Consider the following 25,892-nt stretch of genomic DNA (forward strand, 5'->3'; position numbering starts at 1 on the left):
AGCTTGAACGCCTCGATGGTCATTAGGTTTTTGACATGGAACATAGCAAGCTGGATGACAACTGAAACAATAATTAATTGTTGTTTTTCACAGTAGAAGCATAAGTACTAGAACGCTAGTGGCGCTGTAGTCATTCAAATTTTTCTGACAAATTATGCTATACAAGCTTCAATTGGCCATAATGCATGCATCATGTTGTACACGTAAATAAATAACCTTATATGTTTTGGCAAAAAACCATTCGAAAATACTTATACCCTTCATTATGCCACCTAATGAATGATCCCATATCAAAAAGCTAATTACATTCATAAGTTAATGAAAAGTATAAGTCTCCGAATGTATGTGACTAATGCGATGTATAAGTTTTTTCTTATACATGTCATTAAGCGCCTGCTTTGGCAAAAAAGTATTAGAAATATTAATAATAAACAACATTAAATTTTTTACGTGTAGTGCATGTTTGGTTTCATCAGCAACATCAGTTTGACACTTGTAGTACCGGTACTTTGGCTGCCAGGTCGAAGTTACCTAGATGTTAGTCACGCGAACAGTAACGACATTAGCAATCTTATACTTTTGAATCAACTTTTTTCACCAACTTAATGTCATTCCACTTTAACATTCGACATAACAAGTCGTATTAAAACTATCTCCATTAATCGTTGTTTTTTTTTTCTTATGGGCCGAACACAATTGATACGTTTGCGTGCGTTTTGACAGTTTTGCCATTAGAAAACTGTCAAAACGCACGCAAACGTATCCATTGTGTTTGGCCCATTATTCGTATTCACGGAAAAGAACAAGGACTTGGTTATCCATTCAAATTCCCAAGTACATATGTAAGAAATAAGTATGACCCCTGGAAGTTTTATGTACATGTGTAGTATCTACTTTGACGCTTATGATTTTTGAGATGCGGTGGAAAAAGATGCACACCTGCAGAAAAGAATGCAGCGGTCAGTGGCGTAGCCACGTGGGTGGTTTTGGGTGTTAGACACCTAGTCCAACTAACCATCCTTCCCCCTCCTCAGCATTCGCAAGGACGTGGCCAGGACAGATCGAGTCTATTGGAGAGTGCATTGCTTTCATCTAAGAGGTAGTGATTAGTCTCAAATCATTATCTGTGGTAACGGGTAATGCTACTCTCGTACAATAGTCTTGGCTTGAACCACCTACGAATTTGTGCGAATTGCTCAATGCTAATGCTAATGCTAATAAATGACAAATGTGTGGCAAGCGTGACCAGACCAGGACCAGATCTGCTGCAGATGCTTCTGGATGCGATCCCAGTGGTCCAAACGATTATCTGCAGTCTCCTTCCAGTTGGATTCCGGAACTTGGAGATTGCTTCCGACAAGGAATTGTCCTGGGGTCAGGGTCACCTTCAGCAGATGATTCTTCGCCGATTTGACTGCAGCCTCCGAAGTGTAGTGCTCGCGGTGGAATAAGCTTCCAGGTGATTTCGTGTTCGGAGCCCTAGTCGTTACTTCTTCTTCTTCTTCTTCAATGGCTCTACATTCCAACTGGAACTTGGCCTAGCTTTTTCAACTTAGTATTCTATTAGCATTTCCTCAGTTATTAATTGAAAGCTTTTCTATGCCCGCCATTGCATGAGTATGTATCTTGTGTGGCAAGTACAATGGATACACTATGCCCAGGGTGTCGAGAATGTTTCCAACCCGAAAACATCCTAGACCGGGCCGAGAATCGAACTCGCCATCTCCGGATTGGCAATCCTACGCCTTTGCTCGCAAGGCTACTGGAGACCCTACTGGACGTATAATTGTTTACATTTTATTTAAATTCTAGGATTCATAAAATTCTGTTTGAATGAGTTTTGTTTTCAAATTGTTATATTCTCAATCCAGTTGAAAACCGGAATTGGGGGAAAGCGAAGTTGGATTTTTCTCACAATCCGTACGTTAAACCTAACTTCGAAATTGGTGCGCTGTTTTCATATCGCGAAGCGCTATTCAGCGCACCACTTCCGAAGTTAGGTTTAACGTACAGATTGTGAGAAAAATCCAACTTCGCTAGCCCCCAATTTCGGGTTTCAACTGGATTGAGTATAGTTTTTTTTATTAGGATGTATATTTTTATGAGTTAAGAAATCCCAAACGTTCCGTGGTTTCTCAACAGTTGAATAATTTCTTCGTTTCCAGCATAACAACACAGAAAATCCTTGACAATCATAGGTTTTAGAAATCACGTCTTAATTCAAGAATTATGTTTACAGAAATTTATCAATCTTTTAAAAAGATGTTCCGGATTTTCTGGAAGATTTTGCCCTTGGTATTGAGGGTTATGAGTGAGTTCCATCGAAAGAAAGTGGTTACTTCCGATACACTTTTCAAATCAAAATCTTCCACATAATGTACATATTTACATAGGAGATTTTCAAAGAACTGTAAATAAATAAAAACTAATCTTAAGTGCCAGAGATTTCAGAAATTTCAGGAATAAGTTTTTAAGTTCAAATATTGAAGAAATCATAATCGATAACCCTTTTGCTTCTAAGATCCTTTCACGTATCCCAGCTTTCTTCTCGAAATACAAATACATTAGCTCTTAAATCTGCTTAGTGTTATATGTTTCTTAGTTAAAACTTCTAAATTGTTTCTATTCAAGAAAACACACTTACCGTCTATAAATCTAATTGATAATTTTAGAAAATTATATCAGCATTACAGAATTTCCAAAATATCAAAAATCATTCTAAGATATTAAACTGGAGTCTTAGAAGTATATCTGAATTTAAGATTTTTTTTCGAACACATGGTGGTCTGTAAAACCATTAGCGATACTCCATTTCTTATAAAATGCTTTCTTTAAAAACATCAAGCATTTTAAAATCCGCTTTAAAATTCTCAGAGAAATCTGACAAAAATATTTCTTGTTTTTGAATTCGATTCCGATTTCAAGTATGAACGTTTTGAAATCATTTAATATTTCTTAAATCAATCCTATCTCAAGTTCCTAAAGCATGTTTTTTTTAACTTGATAAGGCGTTATTTTGAGCAAGTTCATAACAACGGAATACGAATGCCTTGAGCTCATATTGAATAGAAATGCTTTATGATATGAAAACATATATTAATCAAAATTTGGATCAAAATTATATAATGATCTCGTTTATCTTTCAAATAAGAATTTACAATGAAAAATAATTGATAGCAATGCCAATGGTATAGAAAAAAAAACGAATGCATAGCTTTGATTCACTTCTAACAGTGACTGCTAGAATGGTCAAGATGAAGGTACCTATAGGATGGATATGGAAACGATTTGGAATTAAATCCATGGCGTGTAGAGCAGGAACGAGCGGTTCCCTTATAACAGCCAAGCCTGTTACTGAAAAAAGCGTCACAGTGGAATTTGCTTAATGGACGGTTTACTAACACATTACCATATTTTTTTCTACGATTTATTTAGAATGTATTGTAATACAATTCCACAGATTTTAATGGTGAATTTAAGTCACATAAAATGAAGAAAAAAATGTCGCGTAAAACAAGGATGGTTGTTCCACAGATTGATTTGTCAAAGGAATACAACACCTCATTCCTCGATCATATCTTTTCTCGATACACTTGCCGGGAAAGTTCAAAAATTTGAACCGGGAAAACCGGGAAAAAACCGGGAATTCCAAAATTGAAATTGAGTGGCCACCCTGTGATTGGAGTGCATGCGAAGCCCCGTTGAAGATAGTGGCGTTGTCCGAATGGAGTTCGAATGGAGAGTGCAGCTAGGTACGCTGGTGTCGATAAACCGTAAGTAAGCTCAGTAAGCTCCATACGCATCGGCGAAAAAAAGGAGCTGGATAGTAGCACCGACAGACGAAAACACGAAGCGAGGAACTTGCACTGCAGCTAGAATGTGGAGCATGGTGTGGAACTGCTTGTGTTGTAGCTGACCCGGCCTTGGATAATCCCACTCGCAGAGAACACCGTCATGCTTCAATGCCCATAGACGCTGCATGGGTCAGGCCCAGTGGGTCGAAAATCTTGGCGATGTACGACATAACCCTCCGCTTGGTAAGGATGGCCGCCGGAAGAGGTACTTCTACCTTGAATCTAAGGTTGTCGGCCTTTGGATCACACAATAGGCCGAGCGTGGAGATCATCTGCTCGTCCTGCAGATCGGGGAGATGTTGGATGGCCAGGTCTTATGGCGGAACATCATGGAAGACTTCTGAAGCGTAACCGAGCGGAACCGAGCATGGCAGTGACTTGAAGGCGAATTGCTTTGGTGGATTCTACGTCAGATGCGGCGGACAACAGATCATCGATGTAGAAATTTTCCACCACTGGGTCGACAGCAGCAGGATAGAATTCTGCCTGGTCGATGGCGAACGTAGTGATTGGATCGTACGGACATTTACGATATGGAGAAGATGGCGATCGTCGGGATGATCGATACCTGCCTGTACATTTTCTCGACGTAGGTATGCTACTATCGCAATGCTTTGTGTCCGGAATCTCGTGGAACTACTACCTTGATAAGTGAAGCAACTTTATCCTATGGAAGTTGGCAGGAAATTGTAGATTCACGCGTAAACTCTCGGTTTTGTTCAGGGGTCCATTATACGCACGGGGTCCATTACTAGCACTCACTCCCTAAATGGAGTAGAGGTCTTGCTAGACAACAGGTTCAACAAGAAGCGTGTCGTTCAAAGAATAACCGACTGAGGTCTTGCATGACGCGTCAAAAATTACCATGGCCTTCGTGGTCGTGCTGGATTCCTTGAAAACGACATGGTGGGGGATATAGGAGTGTTAAGTTCAATCATCTACAGGTTCTGGTATCTCCTGCATGTGACCAAGTTGTAGATACTCCTCCATGAATCGGTGGTATGAGTCCTTGGTAGCAGGATCTCTATCTAGTCGCCGTTCCAAGCTCAGGAAGCGACGATCGGCAATCGACCTTGATTCTCCGAGAACCTTTTCGGGATCTTCAGTCCTCGGAAGACGCACAATGTACCGCCCTGCGAAATTGCGCGTCGTAGTAGCAACGTAGTGTTCTTCGCATAGACTTTCTTCGGTAGATCGAACTGGAGCTGATGGAATTGTTTCCATATCTCGGAACATGCGTAGAGCTGCTTCCTATATTCCCTGTGCTAGTCTTCTCCTCCCAGGCGCGTAGTGTGCCGTGATCCAGCTTGTACGAGAGCAGGTAGATTAGTGGCAAGTCCCAATATTCCACCGGTTTGTCCAGTTTGGCGTTGATAATCGTCAACCAAACCGTGGATGCGAGTTGTACACTCCTGCTCCACTGCGGGTAACTCCTTTAGCGCCTTGAAGAGTTGCTTCTTGAGATATTTGCGATTGTCGTACCTCTTCAAAAGACCATCCCAAGTCGAAGCGCAACCTTCGAGAGATCAGAGGAGGTATTGAAGCTTGGCGACTGTGGGAATATCGCCATTCACGTGGATCATCGATGTGAATGCGTCCCGGAACAAAATTCAACGTGAAAAGTCCCCATTGAATATAGGCAGATCGATTTTTGGCAGACGGAGGTGGAAGTTTGCTTCATGTTGCTGTGGAGTGTGTACCGAATCGTTCAATGCCAACTAGTTTGGATCCTTTGCCTTGCAGTACCGTTGTTCGAATTCAAAGCGTTCGTCGATATGCTCATCCAGAGCCTCTAGTGTATCTAGCTTCACGATCACACTTTGACCCTCCGCTAAGTTTTTGTTTATCTTGTCCAGTGAATCAATCCGCACACACAACTGCAAACTGTCGCGATCATGATCATAATCACGGATGAACCGCTCAAGCGCATTAAAAACTTTTAACAGGCACTTGCGCTGAGCTAAGCTACCAGCCAGCTGTTTGTCCTCTTTAGCAGGCATCGTGAACAACAGGCAACGAAAACGAACAGAAGCGGCAGTTAAATCGAACGATCAAATCCTTCTCGACGCGAAACTAACCGTTTCTACTCGAAACCGAATTGGAGAGAGTGATACACAATCGAACGATCTGCTCCTTCCCGTCGCAGTGTAAAAACCCTTCGCGACGTTCAAGATTCGATGGAAGTGGATCATTTATAATCGAATCGATCTCTCCTTCTCGTCGCGAACGAACTCACTTCTACGCAGTATCGCAAATCTAGGGCACGAACGAGTTTCCACTCGATTCGCGGCAGTCTCACCAAGCCACAATAGCAAATTGATGAAAAAGCTACCCACTTTCTTATGTTCTAGATCACGGTTAGTTGCTGCATGCAAAACTAACGTGGAACAGATCCACCGGGGACTATCCTGGGGACTGGATGCCTTCCAACTGGATGAAATTGCGCCAAACGGATCCAATGGCACCGAGCAAGCGGTGAAGATGGCGAAGGATGAATAGGGTAAATCATTTTCCCACAATGGCCACAGAAAGTTTACAAGATGGCCAGAAACAATGTCCGGTCTTCTTCACATCACTAGAGTAATACTCGCCTTTGTGCACTCTCAAGCCTAAAATTGTTCACGCAAATCACGCACGAATAGATTGCCGATAGCAAGTTTGAATCTTCCACCCGCGATCGAAACACTTGAACGGATAGTTACTATTCCGTTCATCCAAATACCGTCGCAATTATCAATCTGCGTGATTTATCACTTCCACAGCTGCCGAATAGAACCCGCCTTGGTACTATCCCCACGCGCGACACTTTTGCAAAATAGTGCGCAAATTGTTTAATTTCTTCTCCCACACGAACGAGGTTTACGCGCCTTGGTAGAGCATCCCAGCGCACTCGCACTATTAGTCCACACAAAGAAATCGAAAATGCCAACAATTGAATGGCAGCTACCACCAATTACCAGCGCGCGCGTTTGGTCAGATTGCTTTTTATTGCACTACCGCGGGAATCACTTGCCTTCGATCCGGCTCGAAGGACCAAATGTTCACGATACTGGCCGTGCCGTCACTCGAAGAACTTGCTTCGCTAATTGGTTATTAGCCCCGAAGAGTGCACCGCACCCAAAAAAATCTGCACGTTGTTTCCACCTGAAAAAGTACGTAGATTTTTTCCACCTGAAATTCACGTAACCTCTACCTGATTTGTCGATAGAATTTTCATTATACGTGAAAATCAGGTAAGTTCTACCGGAGTTTTGGATCGAATTCACAGGGACACGTAAGTTTCACCTGAATTTTCTGAAGCATTTGCAGTTACGTGTGCACGTAAAATGTACCTGAAAATTCAGGTGGAAACAACGTTTAGATTATTTGGAGTGCGCGATTCAAAGCACTCCACCAAATGCACCAAATCTTGTCTTGGGACTTTGCCGATCTACCACTGACTGCACTGTAACCGATTCGCGCAAAGTTAAAGTTGGCAGTTCTGCTCAACACTTAAAGAATTTCTTGTCATCAAACGACCAAAGAAACGAACGACCTTAAATCAAAATCAGATTTGCTGTTTCTTCTTCTCAGCCAGTTGAGAGGTGACCATCGGCTGTCGTGTATGCGAGATAGTCACTCTCTTACTCTGCATTGCTGAAACGATTGGGGTTCGTGTCATTTGGAACTGGTTGGCTAAGGATCAGCTAACTGAATTCAATTAAATGAATATTTCCAAACCTAACAAGCACTTGATCCGTCATAAGACGAGTTTATACAATCCCATTGAATTCCACCACTTAATTGTATCTTGACAGATACGTATTTCGACCTCAACAGTAGGGCCGTCTTCAGTGTCTCGTACTTGACTCGACTCGACTAGTCGAGTCAAGTACGAGACACTGAAGACGGCCTTACTGTTGAGGTCGAAATACGTATCTGTCAAGATACAATTAAGTGGTGGAATTCAATGGGATTGTATAAACTCGTCTTATGACAGGTGAAAGCATTCCACTAAAAAGCTCAAAATAATTTTCTTATCAAGCACTTGATGTAGTTTAATAAACAATTATGACTGATCCCATGAATGTCAATATCCAATGTGTTTTTATTTCGATCGTGTTTATTCGGATTCTAGATGGATTTATTACGAGCTATACCACCATTTCGATGCAATGATATTGAAAAGACAAAACTGCATAAGGAATGGCAAATATGGAAACGATCCTTGAAATACTATTTTGACGCAGAAGACATCACTGACCAAAAACGAAAGCGTGCAAAACTTTTGCACATAGGTGGGGCACAGCTACAGGCACTGTTCCAATCATTACCGAATAGTGAGAAATTTGCGGTCGCATCTTTGGAAAAAGCCTATTATGATGTGGCCATTCAAGCGTTCGATGAGTTTTTTCAACCAGGACGACAGGACGTCTTGGAACGTCATAACTTACGCCGCATGAAACAAAGACAAGGGGAAAGGTTGGCTGAGTTTGTTGTCCGAATTAGACAACAAATAACAGAGTGTGGCGTAGACAAGTATGAACCAAGCGTTTGCAAAATTCTCACGAACATCATGCTAACAGACACTATAGTCGAAGGCTGTTTGTCAGGCGAACTGCGAGCGCAAATTCTCCAGAAGGATCGATCGGTGGACGAGATCGAGGAAATTGGCAAGTCACTGGAAGAAGTGCAGAAGCAACTGAGGCCTTTCGGTATGATAAATAATGAATCAAAACATGAACAAGTGTACGGTAGCCTAGCAAAACGACGAAAACCTCTGAAATCAAGAGTAGAAGAAAACCGCACTGGGGTCTTTGAACCAAAGTTCAAACAACCAGATGCGAAATGTTTCAAGTGTGGACTTTTCGGTCATATTTCGACGGACACTCAATGCCCAGCCAGGGAAAAAATATGCAACCGCTGTAAGAAAATAGGTCATTTCGAAATCCGGTGCCCGAAGTCCGAAGGCAAAGATAAGGAGGAGCACGATGAGCGGTTGACCAAGGTAAACTATACACAGGATTCTGTTTTTACACGATTTCTTTCGCTAGTATTTTTTATCGTTTGACTTCAATTTGCCACCAAAATCTTTGCTACATGTTTCAAAAATTCCTAAATAATTCAAAGAGATGGGTGCAAAATTGAGAAAGTGTAAATCGTGTAAAAACAAAATCCAGTGTACATTAAATAGAAACTGGTGATGATGATTTCTGTAAGGAATGTAAACTACTATTTTCTAAACGTGCTGCGAGAGACTGGGCTTACGTCATTGGCACCGTTTTGTTTAGTGTCGCGTCACATATAATCACATATAATTTTATGCATGTAATCCAACGGATATCGTATCTCGGAGCCTTGTATTGTGGTGCAGACAAGCAGAGGCCTTTTCCGTCAGTGATAGTGATGTGAGATCTCTTCTGGTTGGCACGCCAATATCTAACTATTTAGGAATTAATCAGTAGAAAATATGATCAAGTTTTTCGACATGTATAGGGAATTGACTCTTGGGTTCACTGAGTAGAAGTTTTATCAAAACTAGGAACGTGGCAGCAGGGGCAGCAGGGACTATGTCCAAGGGCTTGACGATCCCTCCCCAGGCCATCTGCGAGTTGTGGGGCTTGCCTAGGATGTGGTGGGGTTTGACAGTGGGCCCTGTTAAACCTCTATAAAAAGCTGCATGTATCCGCAAGTAGGCCCCACCAAAGCGACCGTGTGCCGCTCAAAGCGCACAAGCCCAAGTCCTGGTGTTAGGTGGGACGCTAAACAGCCCTGACACGACGGCCCTCCGACGAGACAGGAGGTTTGCGCAGGCCCAATAAGCCGCCTAGAAAACCAATCATTACGAACAATATAAGAGATAATGCGACTCGATATAATCGGCAAAGACCTAGGCGACGAATAAAGGATCACGATTGGAAGCTTGGAACATGGAATTGCAAGTCGCTAGGTTTCGCAGGTTGCGACAGGATGATCTACGATGAATTACATCCCCGCAACTTCGACGTCGTGGCGCTGCAGGAGATTTGCTGGACAGGACAGAAAGTGTGGAAAAGCGGGCATCGAGCGGCTACCTTCTACCAAAGCTGTGGCACCACCAACGAGCTGGGAACCGGCTTCATAGTGCTGGGTAAGATGCGCCAACGCGTGATTGGGTGGCAGCCAATCAACGCAAGGATGTGCAAGCTGAGGATTAAAGGCCGTTTCTTCAACTATAGCATCATCAACGTGCACTGCCCACACGAAGGGAGACCCGACGACGAGAAAGAAGCGTTCTACGCACAGCTGGAGCAGACATACGATGGATGCCCACTGCAGGACGTTAAAATCGTCATCGGTGACATGAACGCACAGGTAGGAAGGGAGGAAATGTATAGACCGGTCATCGGACCGGATAGTCTGCACACCGTATCGAATGACAACGGCCAACGATGCATAAACTTCGCAGCCTCCCGCGGAATGGTAGTCCGAAGCACCTTCTTTCCCCGCAAAAATATCCACAAGGACATGGAACAGGACATGGAAATCACCTAACCAAGAAACGGAAAACCAAATCGACCACGTTCTAATCGACGGTAAATTCTTCTCCGACATCACGAACGTCCGCACTTACCGCAGTGCGAATATTGAATCCGACCACTACCTCGTTGCAGTATGCCTGCGCTCAAAACTCTCGACGGTGTACAACACGCGTCGAAGTCGGACGCCGCGGCTTAGGCGGCTACGAGACGGTAGACTAGCCCAAGAATACGCGCAGCAGCTGGAAGTGGCACTCCCAACGGAAGAGCAGCTAGGCGCAGCGTCTCTTGAAGATGGCTGGAGAGATATTCGATCCGCCATTGGTAGCACCGCAACCGCTGCACTTGGCACGGTGCCCCCGGATCAGAGAAACGACTGGTATGACGGCGAATGTGAGCAGTTAGTGGAAGAGAAGAATGCAGCATGGGCGAGATTGCTGCAACACCGCACGAGGGCGAACGAGGCACGATATAAACAGGCGCGGAACAGACAAAACTCGATTTTCCGGAGGAAAAAGCGCCAGCAGGAAGATCGAGACCGTGAAGAAACGGAGCAACTGTACCGCGCTAATAACACACGAAAGTTCTATGAGAAGTTAAACCGTTCACGTAAGGGCCACGTGCCACAGCCTGATATGTGTAAGGACATAAACGGGAACCTTCTTACGAACGAGCGTGAGGTGATCCAAAGGTGGCGGCAGCACTACGAAGAACACCTGAATGGCGATGTGGCAGACGAAGATGGCGGTATGGTGATGGACCTGGGAGAACGCGCGCAGGACATAATTTTCCCGGCTCCGGATCTTCAGGAAATCCAGGAGGAGATTGGCCGGCTGAAGAACAACAAAGCCCCTGGGGTTGACCAACTACCAGGAGAGCTATTTAAACACGGTGGTGAGGCACTGGCTAGAGCGCTGCACTGGGTCATTACCAAGATTTGGGAGGAGGAAGTTTTGCCGCAGGAGTGGATGGAAGGTGTCGTGTGTCCCATCTACAAAAAGGGCGATAAGCTGGATTGTAGCAACTACCGCGCAATCACATTGCTGAACGCCGCCTACAAGGTACTCTCCCAAATTTTATGCCGTCGACTAGCACCAACTGCAAGGGAGTTCGTGGGGCAGTACCAGGCGGGTTTTATGGGCGAACGCTCCACCACGGACCAGGTGTTTGCCATTCGCCAAGTACTGCAGAAATGCCGCGAATACAACGTGCCCACACATCATCTATTCATCGACTTCAAAGCCGCATATGATACAATCGATCGGGACCAGCTATGGCAGCTAATGCACGAACACGGTTTTCCGGATAAACTGATACGGTTGATCAAGGCGACGATGGATCGGGTGATGTGCGTAGTTCGAGTTTCAGGGGCATTCTCGAGTCCCTTCGAAACCCGCAGAGGGTTACGGCAAGGTGATGGTCTTTCGTGTTTGCTATTCAACATCGCTTTGGAAGGGTAATACGAAGAGCAGGGATTAACACGAGTGGTACAATTTTCAATAAGTCCGTCCAGCTATTTGGTTTCGCCGACGACATAGATATTATGGCACGTAACTTTGAGAAGATGGAGGAAGCCTACATCAGACTGAAGAGGGAAGCTAAGCGGATCGGACTAGTCATCAACACGTCGAAGACGAAGTACATGATAGGAAGAGGTTCAAGAGAAGACAATGTGAGCCACCCACCGCGAGTTTGCATCGGTGGTGATGAAATCGAGGTGGTAGAAGAATTTGTGTACTTGGGCTCACTGGTGACTGCCGAAAATGACACCAGCAGAGAAATTCGGAGACGCATAGTGGCTGGAAATCGTACGTACTTTGGACTCCGCAAGACGCTCCGATCGAATAGAGTTCGCCGCCGTACCAAACTGACAATCTATAAAACGCTAATTAGACCGGTAGTCCTCTACGGACACGAGACCTGGACGATGCTCGTGGAGGACCAACGCGCACTTGGAGTTTTCGAAAGGAAAGTGCTGCGTACCATCTGGAGGAGGCGAATGAACCACGAATTGCATCAGCTGTTGGGAGAACCATCCATCGTTCACACCGTGAAAATCGGACGACTGCGATGGGCCGGGCACGTAGCCAGAATGTCGGACAGTAACCCGGTGAAAATGGTTCTCGACAACGATCCGACGGGCACAAGAAGGCGAGGTGCGCAGCGGGCAAGGTGGATCGATCAGGTGGAAGATGACTTGCGGACCCTCCGTAGACTGCGTGGTTGGCGACGTGTAGCCATGGACCGAGCCGAATGGAGGAGACTCTTATATACCGCACAGGCCACTTCGGCCTTAGTCTGAATAAATAATAATAATAGGAACGTGGCACCTTTTTATTTTGTTATGCCTTATTTTAAAGAACCGTCACTAAAAATACAACAAATTATAACGATGGCATGCAAACAATCTTACATTCTCGATTTTTTTTTCTAAAAGATAGGGAATAGGCGTGATGAAGCTGTCTTTTGCCACCGAAAAGTGAATCCTATAGCTGACCACGACCCATACAAGTACAGTTTGCTACGCTTGCATATAAAGCTTTGAGACGATTAGAAAACTTAAGAGTGCATTTCCTCTCTTCGCTTAACTCTTAAGCAGTGCTTACTTATACGCTTGGATACTAGGATACTCGTTTTGGAGCAAAACGCCTGCCGAATCGAAATCAGTTCCGAAACGCTTTGATTAAGTAAAATATTGATTTGATTCAATTATTAGTAGTATAATAACATCAGAATTCCAGAATGAATTTCTTATAAATTTTCACCAACAATTGACTTTTTTGGATTTTGAGGTTGAAGATTCCTACAGAATGGGCTTGGTGGTCATATGGCTACCACTTCTGCCTCATAAATGTGCATAGGAAGTACACCCAATCCTAAGATTGCTCACCTTTGGAACATACCCGATCCACATTTCGTACGGCGTTTTAGCTTCCGTCAAATAAATGGTTGGACTATTTTTTGCTAGATATACATATATCATCACACGTTGGTCACGTGACCAGTCTTCTTTCGTCTTGAACTTCGCATCCTTTCAGCTTTGCTTCCTGTTGACGATTGGAGATGGTATTTGTAGAGTGAGTCAGCAGCAGTACACGTACCACAAACGACCCTTTCTTCACGAGCCAACAACGCCACCCTATCCTCGGATCCATTCGCTTGCCGCTGATCACGAGATTTCTTCCGGCCCAAGACAAGACAAGGCAAGACTTTTTCAAGTATCCCACCTTGCCACACTCAAAGCAAGTAATTTACTTCGTCTTGTTTCGCCCTTGCTGCGCGGCGCTGGTCCAGTCTGCTTCGCCTCTGCATCCAAGAAAATCTTTTTTATCGCTTCCAGCTCCGCTTTTTGTAGTACCGATAGGGCAGTGACTACTTGATCGTACTTGTTCGGAATGGCTACTTACAAGGTGCCAGACATTCTAAATACTCACACTCCTCTAATGTGAACGTGTACTATACACATGTGGAAGTGTTGGCTTGAGAAATGGATTGCGAGTGATTTGCCTATGCGTCCAATTTGGGAATCTCGAGCTCGTTCAGTAGCCGCTAGGTTGCGAAGGCCGACGGAGGTCCTTCGTAGCTTAGTTGGTTAAAGCACCAGTCTAGCGTACTGTAGGGTCATGGGTTCGAGTCCCATCGAAGGGAAAGTGGTTACCTCCAATACATTTTCCAAATCAATATCTTCCACATAACGTACATATTCTCATATGAGTTTTCACAACAAAAAATGAAACAAAAGGGGGGGTTGGTTTCATGGACAATTTTTTTTTTTCGAGAAAACAAATTTCTTCTAAAAATTGTGTCTCTGGGGGAGGTTTTATGTCCAAAACCACACGCCTAAAATCAATAACACAGAGATGTGTTTGCTTCCCACAAAACGGACCTAATGCAGAACATCACCTAGATGAGCGACAGTTACACAGGCACAAAAATGCCTCGTACGGTCGTGATAACGGTCTTTTTCAACATGTAAATGTTTGTACAGATTCCCTGTTTCATGAGGAACCAAATACTGTTGAAAATATTGAAATCCAAGCTTCAATAAAACCACACGAGCTATTTTTGTGGCTGTGTAACTGTCGCTCATTTAGGTGCTGTTCTGCATTAGCTCCGTTTTGTGTGAAGCAAACATATCTCTGAGTTATTGATTTTAAGCGTGCACCCCCGTGGCTACGCCACTGCAATAGATAACGAACAACGATAAAAGAGAGGCAAAAACTGTTCCGAATCATAACAAGTCATTATAACTTTATTAAACTTGTATTTATACAAGTGCGAAAAAACAGAATCGGATAGGCAGCCCCCACAGAAAAATGATGATTCTCGCTTTGTTTTCGCTTCTTTCGTGTTGGTTACTGCACAGCTGTGTAAAACAAGTTAAAATGTATCATCAGAGTCAGCGCTCCCCGCGTTTGGAGCCTTTTAAAAGAAATTTATCATGAGGTATATCCTCCCGAATCGGTTCTTTATCATAACAGCTTGCGAAAAAGTTTCTCGCGGTGTGCTACATATCGTATCGTATACAGAGATGATAAGTGAGAGACTTTTTCATTCTCGTTTGGATTCAAACCCTGACCACTACTAATCCAGGTTTGATGGTTTTCATGAAACAACTACATGGAAATTTGAGTGTCTTGTCGCTTCACCTTAATCTTTACTCATATTCTAGATTTAGCATCCTCTTTGCTTCTGGGACCCGTTTAGCCTTTTTACGGCAAAATGGCGCAACGAAGATGGAAGAAAATCAAACCCATGTATATGGAATTACGGATACAAAATCTACAATTCGTAGGAAAATAATTGGCACGAAACTCAACAATTTACATTTCAATAATTGTTTTTATTTGTGAACCAATTATAATAGATGATGTTGAGTAGGGATATGGGTATGGATCAGCCAAGAAAAGATCGTTGGCCAGGACAGACAAAATAGTATTGCGTGCGATGAAAGCTTTTATTGTAAATCCGCAATTCTTAAAGGTAGGGGTTCGACGCTTAGATCAGATCAAGCTTAAAAGCGAAGCTTTCTGGAGAGATAATCAAGGCGAAATGAGATGCTAATCTTCGCGTATAAATTGTGCATATTCAGAAGAAATGGAAATCGTTTCCAGCTGGTACCTTGAGTCGAAGTATAGATTACTAAAGCATCCGAAAACTATGGCTACCCTGGTTGGATTCCAAAGCTTTACGACTTGAACGCGTATGTTTTGTTGTCGGTCCAGATACTAGACTAGAATAGCTAGACTTTTCAAACGAACATTGTAATCCGAGTCGTATTGTGTGCGGAAAGGGCTATAAAGTTTGCTTTTTAACCTGGTATCAAAAACGATTGATTCACAGAAAAGATATTTTAGTTACCAGATATAGATTGTCGCTGTCCGGAACATCTTTTGCTGGCGAGGATAGGGGAGCTAAATGTCAAAGGAAAATCCATACGATTTGACAGCTTGGTAGCCAACATGTTCCATCTCGGATATATTATTTATCATGAGATTTAACTCCATTAACATTCGGGAGAGAGAAAATCCATGATATAAGTAAAATTACTAGGACATTAAGTATTTAGCTTATCTATGTGGGCGGCCAGGTTTTTAAACGAGTTTACTAGTCCGTCATGCAGTAAATTATACGCGTCATTAAAAAGAAAAAGCTTGTTTGCCTAATTTTGCCTGAAATAGAAGAAAAATTAATGATTTTCAATACAATCCACCATTAACTTTGCTTGAAACCTGGACAGTTTTGACAATCAATGCTTCCAATTAGGCTTTCTGCGAGCGTGTACGCACACGCACATTTCACTCACACTTTTACTCAGTTTGTTTGCAACCACGAGCAGCTGTCACGGCAAAATCAAATGGGATTGTTTGCAACCACAACCGTGCGTTCGTGTTGGTGAGAAATGTCATGTCCTCCTTTTTCGATAAAAATCGGATGTCCTCCTTTTGAGCTGAATCGGATGTCCTCCTTTTTGTACATTTTGAGGAAACAATTGACATGCTAGACATTAATTTCGGTTGTAAATATACATTTGCGTTTAATTCGTTTCCAACTTGGAACCCTTTCCATCTAGTTTTCGATTAAAATCAATGTTAGGGTAAATGATGTATCTTGGACAAGCGCAGGACATTCATTAGAAAATATATCGAGATTGAATAGTATAAAATAATTGTAAACCACTAGGTTCATCCAAATTCATAAGCTATGATTAGTCTTGTGTCTCCATTGCCCAATTTTTGAGTAAATTACTTTTACTAGGTGTAAACTGTGATATATTGCGAACTGTAATTTTTTCTTTTTGGACATCAAATATATAATTTCGACATGGAAAATGCATATATTTTGGACAGAGTCATTTTCTCCTAATTTAAAAATGGCCACCTACAGATCTCAATGGTATGACTTACCTACACGTATCCACATTCATTTAAATGCATTTATTTGCTTAACTGACATAGATTAAACCAGAAATTAACATTATTTCGCAATCTTATCGATATCATTGAAAACAGCCTGAAAGTTGGCAATTAATGGTTCATCCATGTACTGTACATGGGGTGACCAATAAATGTCTGATGAATAAAAACATAACTTCATTTTGGTCACTCCTTTTTCATCCGTCTTAAGTTCATGTTAAGCGATTGGAATATGTTAGTATCTCAATTACAATCAAACTTTGGCCGCAGGACCTCAAGATTGCCGTTTGAACCAATTTAAACGTGTTTCAGGTGCATGTTACGAAGAGTCCTATAATGCATGTTCTCCTGCATACTGGCGTCCAGCAGGCACTTTGGTAGATAGCTTTACATTTTAGATAATTTTAAAGATAAATAATAGTTGATTTGTGAATTCTCATCAGGAGCTGCTAGAGTTGAGGTAAAAGTATGCAATGATCATACTTTCGATAAAAAATTTCCTACACATTATCTAAAATTGATCGAAGAAGCTCAAGCTTGTCCAAAATATGTACATGTCCAAAATATATCATTTACCCTAATACCAAACATTAGTGGAGTGTATTAGAAGATGTTGACAAATGATTATGAAATAAGAGTTTGATAATTTCACGAAATTGTGAATAAAATGATTCAAATGCTTCTCAAGCTGTGCTGCGATCGTAGCACATGGTACGTGTCCTAAAACTAAATTTAAAGAAATCTAAAAATAGTCACCTGTCATGAGTCGAGTTTAGTACTATTCCATTTAATTCCACCGCAACGTGGTCCCATAACAGGTAAAGACATTCCACTAAAAGAGTTTGATAAAATGTGTTGGAGGAAATATGGGACTCAAAATTATGACCCCATTGCAAAAACGGGTGAAAATGAATCGTCATGAAAATCTTCGTAGTTGTATCCAGCCTGAAAACATTTTTGAATTTCTACGAACAACTATTGAAAGCATCGTGGTCATGGTGTACGCCGTCTAGATGCATTCGCATGCCATGAACTTGTTGGTATTCAAGGAATAATCTCCGCTGGTCTTTTGGGTGTCTTAAGTAATATGCAATCAGTTGTCTATTGCTCAACGTTGCGATGTATGCGATGGTTAAGTCATTCGAAAAATTTGAATATTTCAGATTTTATTGCTAAAATTCTGTGCATCGCTGCCAGCATATTGATACACCAAACATTTGTGTACCATTATTCAGATAGGTTGAAGCTTGTTTAATAGAATCTCACTATAAAGATGGTGAAAGCGTTATTTCTTTTTTTATTTTAATAAATTTGTATGTCGTATTTGTCGACGCCCCGAAAAATCAGTCAATTTAATATCAAATACAGGAAATATTCGGTTTGGTATTTTTTTCACATGTCCTCCTTTTTCAACCACATGTCCTTTCTGGCACGATTTGAAGGAATTGTCCTCCTTTGGAAAATTTTCATATGGTCACCCTATACACGGCTAGTGTCAAAAACACTACCATAGTTGATCTGATTCTATAATCAAAAGCTGGATACTGAATAATATAGACCTGTGCAGGAGTTCATGAAATTCACTCACCCGATGGATTTTGACATTTGAGCGGGTCGTCTTCTCGAACAAAAGTTCATTTTGCGTTCATTATGCGACCCGCTCAAACGTCATAATTTCTTGGAGGAGTTCATTTTGCGTTAGTCTATTAAATACCGCCAACGGGGGTGTCATTGGGCCAAAATGTGGTATGCTCCAAGTAAATGTTACAAAGCTCTAGTAGTTAACATTGGAATCAAGTTTTAATTAGTTTAGTACAAGCTTGAATAATAAATTTATCGCTGTGTGGGGAAAAAATAATGAATTATGGAAATACTTCAAAGTTATATGTTGTTCAAAATTGGCCCATTCTCACCCCGCACAGGGGGTGACATTGGGCCAAATGAAATAGTTCAGCGGTGACGAAGAAACGATTTAATCGTGCATTCAAAATAATTGCCTACATTACGGCTCTTCCCAAGTAACAATTTTCATGCTTGTTAGATTTATTTAATTCTTATAGCGGATTTATGACAGCAGTCACCATGGCTAGTTGCTCAGATTTATTGGCGATCTTATTGCTATCAATAAACCTCTAATAAATCTGTTCGAAAAGCTTCAAACGTCAAATGCCGACTGGTCTTGTTAGCAGCTCTACGGTTTATAGTGGTAATCTAGAGAGGGCCACTTGGACATATCTTACTCTTATAGTGGGCATCAGAAGGTAATCCTGTAGTAATGGGCTTTATTGACAGTTCTTGTAATACGATCTTGAAAACCATTTCTAGAGCGGAATAAAACTTGAAATGTTACTTGGGTTACCAACTGTGTAAGGCAAATCAACTGAAGGCTTGGCCCAATCTCACCCCTTTTTTGCGTGCATTGCTCGTTGCTACGAAAAACCAGAACCATTATATAAATATTAATAAAATTCGATAAAACAACAACAGATTATCGTAACATGACAACAATGGATACATATCGATCTAAAAACTAGTTATATAATAGATTTGTGGGGCATTACTGACACTATTTTAATACGGGTTCATTCGCTCAATAGTTTTTCATTCAAATTCCAAGCATTATCGTACGAGCACAATTAGTTCTTGGAATTTGTTTCATGATTTCCTAGACGTAAATATTAATATAATTTCGAACCGTTTGAAGTTTTCATCAAAATTCGTAACAGTTTCTGAGATATTAGGAGTTGAAACATTTTTCGTTTTTGGCCCAATCTTACCCCCTAGGCCCAATGTCACCCCGAACGACGTTACGCGCTGGATTTTTAAGAATCCTGAAGTTTGCTTATGGATCCATTATCCAATAGATAATGGTAGAGTAAATAGGCGGGGATTATTGTAAGCAAAGGTGACATCGGATTGGTCATGAAATACCAGGCAGTTTAAATTGGGTCGCTGGAGCTGCAATAGAGCTGGCATGTAGCACTTTCTAACTCTTGTATAATTTTTTTTTCTTTTTTTATAGAGGGATGAAGGCAAATCTGCATACAGACACCTCTGCCGTTGGACGCATAAATGTCACATGTTACATTTTAACATTTTTGAGGTTTTGATGCTCAACGTCATAATTTGATACGTATTTTCGAAATATTTTGTCAAAACAGAGGTTTTATTCTAGAAAACTCGAAAAAAATCTGAAGTCAATTTGTCACATTCGAACAAATGGACGCATACTTGTCACACCGGGATAAATGGACGCATATTTGTCACACTAAAAAAAAGAGATATAACAATCACACAAAAAGACACATAGCACTGCGTGATGTGTCCTGAGGACCGTCCATAAAATATACCATGCTTTTAGGGTCATCTACAATCCACGTGGATAGTTTAGAAGGGTGGCTGGTAAGCATGCAAGGTCTTTCCCTACTTTCAGAATTTATATGAAGGGTTGTCCATGAAAGAATAGGGGAGGTATTATATTGTCTAGAACCTCTCCAAGTATAACGTGAACGGCCTCTTGGGAGAAGACGATATGAAACTGTGACATAATTTAAATTTTTAAGGCCTGTAAAAAAGTGATAAAGAGGAACCCTTTAGCAAACCCGTTTTTTTGTAAAACTCATAATTATTGTGACATGTTATGGCGCTAAAATTTATTCAAAGTATGAAACGAGATTAATCAGAAGCTTTTAGCTTCGTCCCAAGATCAATGAAAAACAATTTTTCCTTTTCGGTAACAACAGGTTGAACCACTTGTATTAGAGAAGTTTTCTTTTCTTCTTCAATTCCTAGAGGAGCATTCTGCCAACGTACATTTGTATCAAAGGATGAATTCTTTACAACCAACCTAAATTACTTCTTGGAAAACAGTATTGCAGTATTTAAGGTCTTTACTGATGATATTGTTTGCGTATCCAAGTTCATAACGGCCTTTTTTAAACTCCACTATTTGCATGGAATCCAGACACAGGTGTGGCTTGCAGTGGTTTATCGTATACTCCAAAACGGTGAGCTTTGAAGAAGTCAGTAGCTTGCATATCAAGTGCGTCAACATTGTTCTTTGCATTGCCAACCACAGACTTGAAGTTTTCATAACTGACGACATGTTCATGGCGCATTTTGGAATCAAACAACAATGAAAAGAGTCATCGGTCATTATCGTATGTCCCGATTGAAAGTTCTCCAACAGTATGCGCTTGACCTGAATTTCATTATTGTTTATCAGTAGAGTAATGTGATAGGATTAATACCAGTTCTTATTTTGCGAACAACAATTATCCAACCAAAAGATAATTGTTTTCAGGTCAGCGTACTTCATAATAACTTTGAAAAAACAGCTAAAGAGTGCGTTGGCTGTACGACCATTAACTGTCTCGGACCAAATGCATGCAGACAATGGGAATTCTCGTATGTAGGGGCCAACAGGCTCATTAAAGACCAGCAGCCTTTACGCTAATGCTCTTGAACCTATCCAACCGTGGAAGCCGTATGACCTAGAATATAATCTATAAATAATTAATAACTTTTTGCAAATCCACAGAAAAAACTTTTTCACATGGTAGCACTTTGTCACCATCATCTCGATAAGACAGTCGTGATTCCTTTGGACGTTGAGGATGTTGTGCATGTCCTTGTCCAGGGCAAGGAAACTACGCCACTGCCGTCAAGAATCGGTTGGTCAACCACTGGGGCCGGTAATGGAACGTTTGCCGGCTCCAAAAATAAAACACGATCACCTGTGTCATTTTTTAAATCGAACCCGAGGAAGTTCTTTTCCGATTCCAGCCACTGGATTGTATTGGATATTCCATTTCCGGTTCCACTTCTACCGACAGCAAAAAATCACACCAAAGAAATACAATCGTCGCTCGGGAAATGTAAAAACAAATTAACAAACAACAACTATCTCTCAGTTTAATAGAGGTAATAAACTATAGAGGAAGATTGTCGCTGTCGTCACTGGCGAAACATCTTTTGCTGGCGAGGATATGGCACTAAATGTCAACAAAGGAAAAATCAGAACGTTTTGACAGATAGGTACCCAACATGTTTGGGACGATAACAAAGGGAACCGCAGCGACAATCGTCCTCTATAGTTTATTACCTCTATTCTCAGTTTACAGTGTGACGAATATGCGTACATTTTTCGCAAGGTCAGTGAATTTCGCGGCATAAGTGTCACATTCGGGTTTTGATTGAAAAACGTGGGAAAAATAGTTATTTTTGACAATGTTTGAGTCCGGCCCGGAAGGTTACTTGAGTTACCCTCACTAATAATACCCTGGTTCCCCCAGGAACTGCCTCCCTGCATTACTTCTGGGGACTTAATGTACTCGATCATTCACGCTCACACAGGCACTCATCCCATATTAGCCTTACTTGGGTGCTCTCTCTAGCACACCCTCTGACACACCCTTACACTCTTTCTGACGCACCATATGAGACTTACTTGGATGCTCATCACTGACATACCATGTGAGTCTAACTTTGGTAATCACCCTACCACTTGATTCACGCTCTTGCACACAAATCTGAGACTTAATTGGGTGCTCACTCTAGCACACCCTGCCACTCCTCCTGACACACGCTCTGACACACCATGTGGGACTTACTTAGGTTCTCACTTCTGACATGCCACGCGAGGCTGACTTGGATGCTCACTCTACTCACCTCTGCCATGCCTTGGGGTGTCGATAGCCATAGGTACCAAAAGTTATACGCTACCTCTATATGTTTGAGTTGGTCAGTGATGTCCTTAGCATATTTGCACTCGATCACGTGAGCCATAGCCTCAATGGCCATAAACAGCTCATTCATAGCTGCGCCATAAGCTTTTTCATTTTTGCTTTTTTAGAAGCCTCAGCCGTGGCATCCACCACCGGCACGGCGTAACTTTAATTATGCGGAGTTTTTCAAGAGTGTAAGACAACTCTTTAGGCATAAGATGGTGTTCCAAACGAAACACCGAAAAGCTTTCTCAGAAAGTTCCGAAGGTCGGAAATCAACAAAACTGTACTTTATAATTGTAGTTTCAACAAAACGTTTCACTTCGTCTCCGCCTTGTCAACCGTTGCCGAAAAATAAGCTTGCTGTCGAGGGTCAAGCCAAGCCGTAAAGAAGGACATTGTTGAATGCCTTCTCGACATCGAGTAAGGCCATGGCGGATGTTCTAGAGACAGACTTGTTCCGTCTGAGGACGTTGGTAACTCGGGTCAGTTGGTGTACGGTTGATCGACCGCGTCGAAAACCAAACTGTCTTTCGAACAAGATGTTGTGGTGTTCGGCCGACTCAAGTAACTCAAGGCTTTGGATCGCCTTTTCAAACAGCTTGGATAACCCTGAAAGAAGGCTGAAGGGGTGATAACTTTTCGGAGAGGAAGGATCCTTCCCAGGCTTCCGGGTGGCGATGACTTTGGCTGACCTCCAGGACGATGGGAAGTAGCTTAGACGGAGACATTGATTAAAGAGCAGCGAAAGATGCACGAAGGCTCCGTTCTCATATGTTTGAGCTCAAGATTCAGGATGCTGTCGAAGCCTGGGCCTTCATGTTTTTGATGATTTGATAAAGGCCGTCAATTCGCCAGCTGTGATCTCCCTGAAGGAGGGGGCCCTCCTTAGCCGTGCGGTAAGACGCGCGGCTACAAAGCAAGACCATGCTGAGGGTGGCTGGGTTCGATTCCCGGTGCCGGTCTAGGCAATTTTCAGATTGGAAATTAAAATAAATTAAAATAAAAGTATCATCGTGTTAGCCTCATGATATACGAATGCAGAAATGGTAACTTGGCTTAGAAACCTCGCAGTTAATAACTGTGGAAGTGCTTAATGAACACTAAGCTGCGAGGCGGCTCTGTCCCAGTGAGGGGATGTAATGCCAATAAGAAGAAGAAGAAGAAGATCTCCAACTCCTCCTACAAGTCGTTGGGAATATGATGGATGTTGTTAGCATGCTCGTTCACGACTACTTCGTGTGTACTGATGATGTTCTGTCCAAGATTTTGGCGACCTTCTCTACAGGAGTTATCAAGCGATCCTTAGAGCTAATGCTCTCTACTGGGTTCAAGGGGGGAATGGGTCGAGGCTTGGATTTTAGAATTTTGGTCAACTTCCAGAACTGCTGAGCCCAGTCTGGGAGAGCGCGGATGGTGGTGTCAACGCACTGCTGGAACCGCTGCCTCTCGATGGTAGTTTATTCTGGAAATGGTAGTTCTTTCCTCTCGATGGTAGTTCTTTCTGGAGAGTTAGTGACGATTGACCGAGGAACCGATTTCGGCTACCACCGGCTAGTGATCCGAGCTGAGTTCTTGATAGAAGATCGGCTGCGATACGTTATCCATCTCCTTGGCTTGAGTTGGGCGGTAGGCCACGATGAGGGTGATTACTCCGACGGAAGTGGTGACTTCTACCCCAACGGCCTCGATGATCATCCACTTTTTTTGTTTTAGATTTCTCGAAAAAGTCATCTTCAGGTGACTTTTAGAGCTAAAAAAAAAGCAACTTTTGATAGGTAAATATGCTCAATAGCTTTCTCCGATCGAAAGTTATAATCGCTTTTCTGTCAATAATACATTTTTTTCATAAGTTGATATCTCCGGTTAGGGCAGACCAAAAAAGTATATTTACACGGCATTTAAAAGAGAAATTCATATTCCTTATTATATCAAAAAATTGGGAAAATGTTATTTTGTTTCTCAAGTTTTATCAATTTTACTAAAATCAAGTTTTTCATAAATAAATTGATATAACTCGACGACGGAAGAAGATACAGACGACATTCTTATAGCAAAACACGCGTTTTGAAATGCTCCAAAAGTCTTCAGAAGGTGACACCCGTGAAAAATAACAAAATGAAACAACAGAAGAACAACAGATTTTTTTTCTAAAAAATAAAGTTTTGGTGTAAAATGCATTTTTCCGCGTAAATCTGCATCCTGAACCATAGTGTAATGATTGGTCATGATTTGCGTACTAACTGTAATAGAACATGTTACATTAGTGAGTTGAGTATTCATTAAACATCGGTTTGTACTTGTACTCGGCTTTCTGCAGCTACGTTGTCATGTTCGCGAAAAAGAATCTCCACACTCTAAAAATCATCACGTCATATTCACGTGAAAAATCACGTAACTCGTCTGTCTTGAACAAACGACGATTGTTACGTGACGTTAGTAATGCTCACCTGAAATTCACGTAACTTTTACTAAAAATCTTGGTGAATATGACTGTATACCCACGTAAACAATTTAAGTGAGATTGTGTTAGTGTGATTGCAGCTTCGGCATTTGCGGAAGACCTGCATTGTAAACAAGAATGAATGATACATAACCTAAACATAATGAGGCTTCGCGGAGGTAAGTGATATTTTCTGCATTTTTCCTCCTTGGAAAAAATCAACGGAGGTTGGATAAAATTTATTAGAATCGTTGAAAAATGATGTGAAAGTAAAGGAAGCTGCTTGGAAGTCTAGAGCTACAGTTTTCCGGTCGCGTTAGTATAAAATTTGTAGTCTAGTTTCCACTACTTTTTGGTTAATTAACAGCGGCAATATTAGCAATTTTCGAGCAAAAAACTGGTTTTATAATTCTCAGCGATTCTCATTGACATCATTTCTCAACAAATCTCAACATCCGCCGATAACTTTGTTTTTTCTTCAACAGTATTTTTACAATAACTCCAAAGCGCAATGACCAAATGACGGCATTTCAATGTATCAATGCATCAACAACGTGAAAAAGATTCCCTTTTATAGGATGTCCCAGTTCATGTTTGCATTCATTCCAAAATCACTATATTTCAATACATTTCAAAACATGTAGTGGTTACCTGCTGTCTTGTAGCTTTCACTAAAATTTCACGTAACCAGTACGACCAAATCACGTCAGGTTCACCTGATCAAACACGTAACTACTTTCAAGCTTCACGTCATTAGTACTGGAAGATCCAGTCAGAGTCACCGGATAAATCACGTAACTCAAGGGAACTAAAATTTGTTCAGGTTACTTGTCATTCAGGTCACTCTTACGTGAAAAGTATGGTGGATGAGAACCACATTTGTTTTCAGGTAAATATGACGTGAAGATTTTTCAGAGTGCATAAAGAGCGCGTGAGAAAAACGTCTTATAACAAAA

The 25,892-nt window shown here is 41.8% G+C and overlaps 1 protein-coding gene across 1 annotated transcript in view; it reads left to right on the forward strand.

The window, feature by feature from the left end:
• The window catches only part of LOC134207272 (surfeit locus protein 4 homolog), a 29,562-nt gene that overhangs the window by 946 nt on the left and 2,724 nt on the right, over nucleotides 1–25,892 (forward strand). The gene's annotated exons all lie outside the window — the stretch shown is intronic.

The sequence above is a fragment of the Armigeres subalbatus genome, chromosome 1 (assembly GCF_024139115.2).
Source record: "Armigeres subalbatus isolate Guangzhou_Male chromosome 1, GZ_Asu_2, whole genome shotgun sequence".
NCBI lineage: Eukaryota > Metazoa > Arthropoda > Insecta > Diptera > Culicidae > Armigeres > Armigeres subalbatus.